Consider the following 11,086-nt stretch of genomic DNA (forward strand, 5'->3'; position numbering starts at 1 on the left):
CTTTTTAGACTGGCAAAAGGAGCTGTTGAAGGTTGCTTGATCTGTGCTAAAGCCAACAGCCAAGTTACAAAGTAACTTGCTAGAGGAGGGAGGCCTTGGGCTGCATGGCCCTTCCAAAGATGCCAGGTGGATTTTCCGGAGATGCCCCAAGTGGCAAGGCTTAATATCTTCTGGTAATCGTATGTCAGCTAGCAAGGTGGCCAGAAGTATTTCCAACTACTTCAGTAATGACAGGATCAGTTCTTAAGGCATTTTTGGAACAAATCATTCCAAGATACAGCATTGTAGAAGCAATAGATTCAGATAGGGGAACTCATTTTGCAGGAAAGATCCTTCAAGGGGTTTTGGCTTCTTTAGGAACACAATGGAACCTCCATAGGCCCTGGCACCCCCAGAGCTCGGCTCGGGTAGAAAACAATGAAGAGAGAAATAAACACCTTTTGAAGCTGGTAATAGAAACCAAGATGCCATGGGTAGGGCTTTGGACATTGGCTTTGGTGAGAATGAGGGCTCAACCCAGAAGAGAGATTCAGTTATCTCCCTTTCAATCGTTGTTTGCAATTGCCCTGGTAAGTCTCCACCTAGTGGGGGGGTAGAGGCAAGTGATGCATTTTTAAAACCATCTGTGGCCAGGATCCTGCTTCTTGTGAAACCCCTTCAACAGGAAACTCAGCTGGCGCAAGCCCGGCCTTTGGACTTTGCTGCTTTTAACATCCAACCAGGAGATTGAGTCCTAATTAAGGAGTAGAAAGAAGCGCCAGTGCTGGTGAAATGGTGTGGCCCATTCCAAGTGTCACTGACGACAGAAAACAGCCGTCAAGTAAGCTGAACACAGGTGAACCCGTCACTCTCGGGTCAAGGTCTCTGAAGCTTCAGAGATTTGCACATCTCAGCTGGAGGAGAAGGCCGGGAGGCCGTGACTGACACTCTGCAGGAGTGGGCCGGAGCAGTAGGCAGTGCTTCGACATCGGAAGAAGCCCCGCAGTCCTACCTTCAGACCGTCTGCTGAAATAGACTGTAAAGGCATCCCTCCTCTAGAATCTCCACTCACTTGGGGGCTAATACTTGTGGCCATTTTGTTACGTTAAGTGGTTTCTGTGTCTTCAATTGCCACAGGTGCTGCAGAAGACAACGGGAAAATTAGACTAGCTAATTAGATGACACTATTAAAACATTTTCCTTACTAATTCTACTTTGATATGGTCAGCTGAGTTTAGGCCAGGAGTGGGAGAATCAATTTGCAGCCTTAGGAGAAGAAGTAGCAAAAGTTTTTAACCTTAGCAATTGCTGGCTCTGTGGAAGGCCAGGAGGATCTGAAGAGTGGCCATAGTTGGCTAGCCCAGCTGAACCTAAATGGTGGGTCAATGTGAGGGCCACAGTGGGATGGGATTTGGGGCCAAAGAAGGAAGTTCACGGCCACTTCATTCTTCTCCAACAGGCACTTATTGCCTAATAGGATAGGGCGTGTCTATGTAGGAAAAGGCAATTGTCAATTGACTTTCCCTCTGGGCTTGAACAACTGGGTTTGGACCCCCAATTGCCCTCCTTCCAATTGTTCCAAATATCAAGGCAAATGCAATCAAATACCTGTTCGGCTCACTAACAGTAGCTGCATAAGGCGTTCTTATCACACTTACCAAAAATATTTGGAAGCCTGTAAAGCAATGGGGAGGGACAAGGGGTTTTTTTGACCACCTGTTTTTGAGCAGTCCCCACAAAAATTCCACAAGTAGAAGACATGTTGTTTGTGATTATCAGTGGGAATGGCCACACCGGATTGGAACTCAAAGCCTTTTAGTGAGTTCTGCTCCAAATCCAACCAAGCAGCTTGCAGATGTAAATGTAGGTGGGAACCCTGTGCGGGAGCTTGGAAATGCAAATGCTGGGACCCTTATGGTGGGGCAACTCTTGTTGGAGGACCGTTAGGCCCGGGAATCCTGCTGTATTTTGAGCCACCAATTGATGACCATGGGTAGGTTCCTTTGCTAATGGAACACGGGCTTTGAAAGGACAGTATTGGATTTGTGGCCAACATGCTTAGCTCAGGTTACCTCCAAACTGGTCAGGGATATGGTATATTTAGTAGACTGTTGTTCTTTTTGCTACTACAAGTTCTGGGAAATCGCTTAGGAATCAAAATCTGTGATGATTTAATTAGAGAAAAGCAGTCAGCTGATGCAGCCCTGGCTGGAGGGAGCACCCCAAAACGGGGAAATGATGAACGGCCAACAGAACAAGTTACCCAACACGATGGACCAGCCCCTTGGAAACCTAAGGAATTAATCCCAGATGCCTGGGAACCCATTTATCATTTGAAGGAGATAATTAGGTTACAAGCTGTCTCGGAAATAATTACCAACCAGCCAGCCACAGCGCTTGACCTTTTTGCTGAGCAACCCACTTAAATGAGGAAAGCGGTAATTCAACATTGGATGGTATTAGATTATCTGTTGGCAGAAGAAGGAGGAGTTTGTGGGAAATTAAATGACTCGAGCTGCTGTTTGCAAGCAGATGACAGCGGAAAAGTGGTCAAACAAATAACAAAGGAAATAACGTCAGCTCGTGGACCTGTCCAAATGTTGAAAGGATGGGAATGGGACATATTTTCATAGTTAACTGGCCAGCTATGGGCTAAATGAATACGATTTCTCCTCTTATATGCTATCGCAATTCTCATCTTTTTACCATGTGTGACACCATGCTGGCGGCAGCTCTTTAAGCAGGTGCTCAAGGGGATGCCGCTAGCAGCCATGCCTACCTGATCCAGAAATGACTACAAAAGGACAGAAAAGGATGTCACTGCAAATAATAGCAAAACCCAAGAAGACTCCAGAAGAAAAAATTAAATCCATGGTAATTAAGGTTTGTAAAGACAAATACAGAGCAAATAAAAAGAGGAGGGATTAAAAGGAATGAGATGGATGAGTCTTTACAAAGAGACCGTGTGAATCGGCCTGTAGACAAGGCTAGGAAGTTATGGCTAGTGAAGTAACAGAAGAAACTAGGAGTTCTCTAGAACTGTTACTAATCATCAGAGACTGTTGATTAATCAAGGCCGTGTTAAATTCCTGAACCTAGAGCAAGGCAACAAAGACTTAAGAGCATTAGGAATGGGGTTCTTTTCTTTCTTCTCGATGCCAAGAGGGGGGTGCATATTAGAGGGGGGCGCATAGAGTAGGCAGTTCCGGAAGTCTGTATCTCCCGAATACCTCAGCCAGTGGGGAAAAGGAAGAGGGTGCTGTGGCCGGGAACTTGGCATCAAAAGGGGGCTGCATCCCGCAACCGTTTGACAGACGCCATGGGAAAAGCCCCATGGACTCTCCCTGTAGTCGAAGAATGTTGCAGGACTCCTCTGTCTCCTTTTCGGATATAAACCTCAGGCATCGTGGATTAATTTTCCCTAACGGCAGCGACCTGCCGCGTGGTCTCCGTGCTCCTCTCCAGCCCCCCGGGACGTGTAAAATAGTTCCCAGCGGCTCCCACCGCGCGTTGCAGACGGCTGCGCGGCCCCGGGGCTGCCCGCAGTGCTCCCCTGCCCCGCCAGGGCTGCCCGCGGGCTGCGGAGCCGCCTCGCCACCGGCGCGGCCAGGGCCGGGGCCCTTCTCGACAGCAGCCGAGGGGCTGCGGAGCGGGCGGCTGCCGGACGATCAGCTATTTTATGCCGCGCGGTGCTGCCGCCTCCATCTAGCTCTCCATCACGCCGCCGCCCGCCGCCCGCCTGGCGCGCTCACGCTCGGCCGCGCTCGCCGCCCGCCCAGCCTCGCCGGAAGCTCTCCCGCCCGGGCTGTGCCCCGGCTCCGCCGGCAGCTCGGCAGGGCCCGGCCGCACGCGTGCTGCGTGGCTCGGAGCAGCCGCGTTGCGCCGCAGGCGACGGGGAAGGCGGGGCGGGCCGGCGCCATCGTGGTAGCGCGAGGAGAGGAGCGCCCGGGCGGGGCGGCGAGCGGCGCGGCGGTGAGCGCTTCTGCTTCCTGTCGCTTGGCGGCCGCCCACGGCAGGTGCCGTGTGACCCCGCGGAGCGGCGGGGCCGGCCGGGCGGTGCGCGGCGAGGCTTTCGGCCAGCGGCGACCACAGCGAGAGGCTGCTGGCACTGCCCGTGCCGGTGGAGAGAGCGGGGATCCGAGGCCGGCCTTCCCCGGGCGACGAGGGGAGGCCGCCTTTGCCGCGCTGCCCTCCGTGCAGCATGTAGCCGATTCCGGCGAACCCGGGGTCTCCGCAGCGGCGCGGGCGGGAGGGAGTGGGGAGCGCGCTCGGTGCCGTGCCGGCCGCTCCCGGCCAGCGCTGCGCTGCGCCGAGGCGTTTTCCCGCCCGTCCTGGGAAGGACATAAGCGACACCGTAGTTGGAGCTTAGCTGTCAGGGGGAACAACTTCTCTCTGTGAAAAACGAAGTTCACTCTCCTGTGAGAATTTAAAGGGGTTTAATATAAAGACAATAAGAGACACATCAAATAAAGCAACGGGGTAACAGCCAGTTGCCTTGGCGCTCTGCCAAGAGCACACCTGATGCCAGAGGTCAGTCCTTTTTATACCGTTTTTACTGTCTGTTCTTTATTCATATTAAAACTTTTCCTGGAGCTGTTCTGCATGGCCACTCCTTGGTTCCGCCTTTTTAGAGCGTGCCTAGTCTTCTGCCTTGTGGTTTTATTTCTCTTGATTCTTGGGGTTGGGCCCGCTAGGCAAGAGTCGATGGTAGGGTGGATTTCTTAATTCTCCAGACAGTCAGGGCTGATTGCAGCTTTGGGCCTCTTCGTCTCTCCGGGCAGAGTGGTGATAAAATCTCCCGGACTCTCCTGGCCGCCCGTTCTCCGGGCGGAGTAGCCTTTGGGCCCTTTTGCTCCCTAGACAAAGTGTTGATTAGCAGCTTTTCGGGCCTCATCCTCTGTTCGTTTGGAGGTTATCTTACGTGCTCACACTTGCTAACATTCTTGCTAAAAAGAGAGAAAACTACATCCACACAGCAGAAAGCATTTCTAACGTTATATAATATCTACTTTATACTTTGCGAGAAGCTAATATAATATATGTTTATAACAATCCCCCCTTTTCTATTTTATAAATCATTTGGCTTGAGCAATAATTCTTTTTTCTTGGCTTCTAATGTCTGTTCGTTCTTTTCACAGATCAATTTGGCTTCTTCAAGAGGGTCTTTTATATCACTTTGTCTTTTTAATACCATAATTTTTTGTGCTGTTCCAGACATAGCCAACTTTGGGTCAGTAGGCATTGCCACAACTTGCATGCCTTGAACTATGCTGGTGATTAGCCGAATAAAGCAGGGGATCAAGCAAGGGAGAAATATTAGACTAGCTGTAGCACATAAGAGGAAGAAACCTAGATTCTTCCACCATTCTTTCCCCAATATGCCATCCCACCAGTTAGCAGACATCATTGATTCCCATTTTTGGACTGGTACATGGGCTATTTTTCTGATTTGGTTGGCCATATCTAGAACGGCATCCCCATTGTCATCAATTTTTAAACAACAGTCCGATGTATTGAACTTCCTGCACACACCGCCTTCTTCGGCCAGTAAATAGTCTAAAGCCAGCCTATTTTGATGTATTGCAGCTCTGGTTTGGCGTTGCTGGCTGACTATTAATTCCATAGCCCCAGCTGTTTCATTGGTTATGATTTCTACAAGAGCTTGGAGTCTGATGATACGATTCAGCATGTAAATTGGGGTCTGATATCCCCAGCTTCCATCTTGTGCTTAGGTAGCTGGCCCATCTGTTTCTAATATTCGTTCAGGGGGCCATTCCTCATCTTTCCATTTTTGGAACCCTCCAATTAAATCTCTTTTCTTTCTTTTGAAGTCTTCATAGAGAGGTATACCTAATTGATCTCCCACTGGTTCTGGGAAAAGGAAAAACCCTGGTTGAATGATTCTTAGTGTACAACTCCCTTTCCAATGTGAAGGGAGTCTTGGGGATGCCCTTTTCCCACATATCCAAAAGAAGCCATCTGGTGCTTTCCAATAATCACCTTCTTGTTGATTTATATTCTCCCCAAATTTGGCTATTTCTGGGATTCCAAAATAAGGATTTTTCCTCGTGTCATTACACTGAAAGAGTCCAACTTCATGATCATATACACAGTCTTTTCCTTTTTTCTGGGCTCAATACCAAGTTGGTTTTTCTGGGACCCACCACCTTGAAGTTTTGTTACTCACTTTATAGCTTTTACAGGGAGTGTTTCCTACTTCATTAAGAAAGTTTATCCCAGTTCGCCAGAGGCATTCTTCCCCTATCACTGTTGAACTTAAAATCCACCCCTCAGGTCGGTTCCCCCCTCTTATATTTGTCCAGTTCCATTTAAGGAGTTCTACCGGGCCTACGCTGCTACCTTTCCGTGGCCATTCTTCTGTCATTAAAGCTCCTCCACAGACCCAACAGTTGGTTATGTTAAGTTCTTTACCTATCCTCTCCCCCAATTCCACAAACAGGTTTTTTCCTAACCTTGGGGTTTTTTCCTCTTTGTTGTTTGAGCTTTGCATACAGGTCCTGGCGTGGTGAGGCGAATATAGGGCGAGGTTGCTGTGCTGGCTTTGTATCTTTACTTACCACTTGCTCTTTTACCAAATCTTGGACTGTTCCCCTGGTGGCAGCTGTGGAGCAAATCTATTTTTCTCCTTTTGGACAATTGCTTCTTAGTCTGTTTCCACTTGTTCCTAAATTTTCTGTAATCCAATATTTTTCTCCTTTATGCATGCAAATACCTAATTTGGATGAGTCATAACAGTGACTGTTGGTATGGGTATGAGTAATAAGAAAGAAGCCCCGGTGTCTTTCCATGTAGAGCTTTCGATAGCATTTGTAACATGGTCTTGCCGGTGTCCCAAAAGGGACCAGGAGAAGTGACAAAAGAAGGAATAACAGAGGTCCGGCATGGCTTATACTCCCACCTCCCTTGCCTATGAGGTTGCAACCCATAGCAGGTGTATTGGATCTTCTCGGTGGCGAGTACAGTGGCCGACCCGGTCTTGCCCTCTATTTCCTTGTCACTTCCTTTGTAGCTTTTAGGCAAATTTCTTTTGGCACCTTTTTAACTGTAGTATCTTATCGTATCTTAGGTGTTTCCCATTCAACAGGCACTAGTAATTCCCATCTGCAGAGCAAAGTTATTGCTTTTGTTGCTTATGATTTTGTCTGGATAGGGGGTCGATTTTGTGCTTGACACCCTTTACAACTAGGGTGTCGACGGTGTGAAATGCCAATTTCCCTCTAGATTAATTACTTATATTTGACGTGGTTGGCATGCCCCGTGTTAGAATGATTCAAACAGGGTATATGATGTGGCACTGATGGAAGTTGTGATTCTCCGCCTTCTTAATACAAATCACAGGCTAGAATCAGAACATGAGAGTTCCCTGTTTGATCCAGTCCCAACCCTTCCTGTTTGAAGTGAGAATATTCTTCTCCACGATGTCCCAGAATTTGTCCAGGGGCCACTGATATAAATTTGGCTTTTACTTCTCAGTTAGGTGTGATTCTTTGCATATCCCTTGGATTATTTAGATTGTTCTAGCTCATTGCCACCTGGTCTCCGTTTAAGAATCAATTTGGTATCACCTGGTTTGGATATTACAGTCCACTCTTCAGGTTCTTTTACAGGTCCTTTGATTCTGCTGGCATGGATCTACCCTCGTTCCTTGGTCTGGATTGCGGCCTCAGTCATCAGCAGTACCTGAAAAGGACCCTCCCATTGTGGAGTCAAAGATTGTTCTTTCCATGTTTTTACTAGTACCCATTCCCCTGAATGGATATTATGAATTTTGAACTCCAAAGCTGTGGTTTGAGGGATCATTCCTTTCAGCCGCAAATTTTCAAGTGTTCTGGCAATTGCGGTGACATATTTTTTGACACTTACTTCTCCTACTTCATAAGTGGCTGTTTCATGTTGAGCAGTAAGGAAGGGTAATCCGAACATCATCTCATAAGGAGACACTCCCAGGTCTGACCTGGGCTGTGTTCGGCCTCTCAACAGAGCCAAAGGTAAGCATTTTACCCATGACATTTGAGTTTCAATCATTAATTTTGTTAAAGTTTTTTTCAAAGTCTGGTTCACTCTTTCTACTTGGCCTGAACTTTGTGGGTGCCAGGGGGTATGTAATTCCCATTTTATTCCCAAGGCTTGAGTTATTTGTTGTAAGACTTTGGATGTAAAATGTGTTCTTCTACCTGAGTTTATTTTATTAACCATTCCATATCTGGGAATAATTTGTTCCAGAAGGGTTTTGCATACTATGTTAGCTGTAGCTCTAGTAGCAGGAACTGCTTCTACCCAACAAGTTAGGTGGTCTGCTATTACTAATAGGAACTTCCATCTCTGTACTTGAGGAAGTTTAGTGAAATCTACTTGGATACTTTGGAATGGTCGCAGAGCTAACTCACGGCCTCCTAATGTTGTTTTTCTCATTATTTTCCTAGTCACTCTTTGGCAAGTTCTACAGTTCCCAGTTATTTGTTTTGCTACCCCAAAGATTCCAATACACCCATAATTTTTTAGAAAATGATCACACAAGCTAGCTTGAGTACCCCAATGAGTTTTTTGATGCATATCTTCTAATATTCTCTTAGTGAGTGGCTTATTAAGTAACTGTCTCCCATCAGGAAGTTTCCGTTTTCCAGATTGATCTTGTTCTCCCCCTATCTTAAATAATTCTTTTTCTTCTTCTTTACTAAATTTGGGGATTTCCAATTCTCCCCTTTCTGGGGTCAGGATTAACAGAATTGGTTCAGTCCCATTTTCTGCTGCATCTTTGGCTTCTTGGTCTGCTAGGTTATTCCCTCTTATTTCTGGGGTCATCCCTTCTTGGTGTCCTTTGATATGCACTACGGCTATTTCTTCAGGCAATTTTAATGCTTCCAACACTTCTGAAATCAGGCCTTCATGTATCAGTTCTTTCCCCTTTGAATTTAGTAAACCCCTTTCTTCCCAGATCTTTCCAAAGGTATGTACTTTGAATCAGTATAGACGGTCCCCTTTTTGTGTGCTAAATGCTCCAGTGCTCTCTTTAGAGCGTATAATTCACAAGACTGCGCCGACCAATTTGAAGGTAGTTTTCCTTTTTCGATGGCCTGCATATTTATCCCATCGACTAAGGCATATCTTGACATTCTTTTTCCTTGCAAGCATCTGGATGAACCATCCACATATATTCTTTCCTCTTCTAAGAGGGCTTGTTCAGCTAGATCTTCTCGAACTTTTGTTTGGTATTGAGTAATTTCTAAGCAATCATGTGCCAGGTCATCTTTTGGTTCTCCATACAGGAATTGGGCCGGATTGAGGCTTTTGCTTGCTTCTATAGTTAGATCATTACTGTCAATCAGAATTGCTTCATATTTTAATAGCCTGGAGTCTGTTAACCATTTTTCAGCTTTTTGATTTAGCACATTTCGGACCGCATGGGGTGTGTATACAATCAGTTTACTTCCAAAGGTGAGCTTACGGCTCTCCTCCACCAAAATAGCGGTAGCTGCTATGGCTTGAATGCATACTGGCCAGCCACGGCTTACTGGGTCCAATAGTTTAGCTAAATAAGCTATTGGTCTTCTCACCCCTCCCCATTCCTGGACTAATACACCATGAGCTACTCCATTTTCTGCATTCACATATAAATGAAAGGGTTTTTCTAGTGAGGGTAAGCTTAGGGCTGGTACCGAGGCTAGTTTCAACTTCAGTTTTTCTAATTTATTATCATCATCATCTTTGGTCCATTGTATATTGTCTCCCCCTGTTAATTTTTCATATAAAAATTTTACTGCTTGTGTATATCTTTCAATCCATAATCTGCAATATCCCAGTAGCCCCAGCAGTCTCCTAACCTCCTTTTTTGAAGAGGGAGGAGGGAGGGATAAAATCCCTGTAATTGTTTCAGGACTTAGTTGTCAGCTACCTTTGCTTATCAGGTGGCCGAGATATTTTACTTCTGATTCCACAAACTGTAATTTCCTTTTTGATGCCTTTAGTCCCTTTTTCCCAAGAAAATTTAGAAGCTTTATGGTAGCTCCTTTAACTTTCATTTCATCTTCTCCTGATATTAGAAGGTCATCTCCATATTGGATAAATTGTATTCCTGGGGGAGTGGGGAAGGTTTGTAGTATTTCTCCCAAGGCTTGCCCAAATAAATTTGGGGCCTCACAATAGCCCTGTGGCAGTTTAGTCCACCTCAACTGGTTCTTTTTCCCTGTGTTTGGATCTTCCCATTCAAAGGCAAAAATATTTCGGCTTTCCTCTGCCAGTGGGCAGGCCCAAAAGGCATTTTTAAGATCTACCACACTAAACCACTGATGTTGAGGTGGAATTTTGCTTAAAAGAGTGCAGGGATTAGGAACCATAGGGTAGCAGGCCCGTGTTCTTTTGTTTACTTCTCTTAAATCTTGCACTAATTTATAATTTCCATCAGATTTCTTTACTGGGAGAATAGGGCTATTATGAGGGGATTTACAAGGTTCTAGTGTCCCATCCTTTATTAATTCTTCTATCACTGGTTTTAAGCCTTTTCTCCCTTCTAAAGATATAGGGTACTGATGTACACAAATGGGACCTTCTTCTTTTTCAATTGTGACCCTTATGGGGTCAAGATCTAGTCCACCCCTATTCCCTTCCCTAGCCCAAACCTCTCTGTTAATTTTGCTTTCATCTTCTTGGCTAAGTTTAAACACTTTGGCCGTCATTTTCCCTTCTTCTGGTATGACTCCAATCCCCAGTTGGATTTGTAAATCCCTTCCCAATAAATTGCTGCCAGCCTCAGGAGCTAACAAAGCATCCCCTATCCCTATTTTTGTTTCCCCTTCAATAACCACATCTTTAATGACAGGGACCTTAAATCCTTCCCCCTTTGCTCCTGTTACTTTTACCATATCATTACTTACATCCCACCCTTTTGGAATATTCATCACACAAGTCTTTTCTGCCCCAGTGTCAACTATAAATTCCAATACTTCCTCTTCGGGGCCTACTTTTAAAGTTATCAAAGGCTCCAGATGGTATTTATCCCCCCAAAAATAGAGCCCATGATTTCCCTATTTTTCTTCTCTGTGTGTCTCTTGAAATCTTTTCAGATCCCTCCTCAGGTGGGGGCATTCTC

This window comes from Aphelocoma coerulescens, unplaced genomic scaffold (genome assembly GCF_041296385.1).
Source record: "Aphelocoma coerulescens isolate FSJ_1873_10779 unplaced genomic scaffold, UR_Acoe_1.0 HiC_scaffold_55, whole genome shotgun sequence".
Taxonomy (NCBI): Eukaryota; Metazoa; Chordata; class Aves; order Passeriformes; family Corvidae; genus Aphelocoma; species Aphelocoma coerulescens.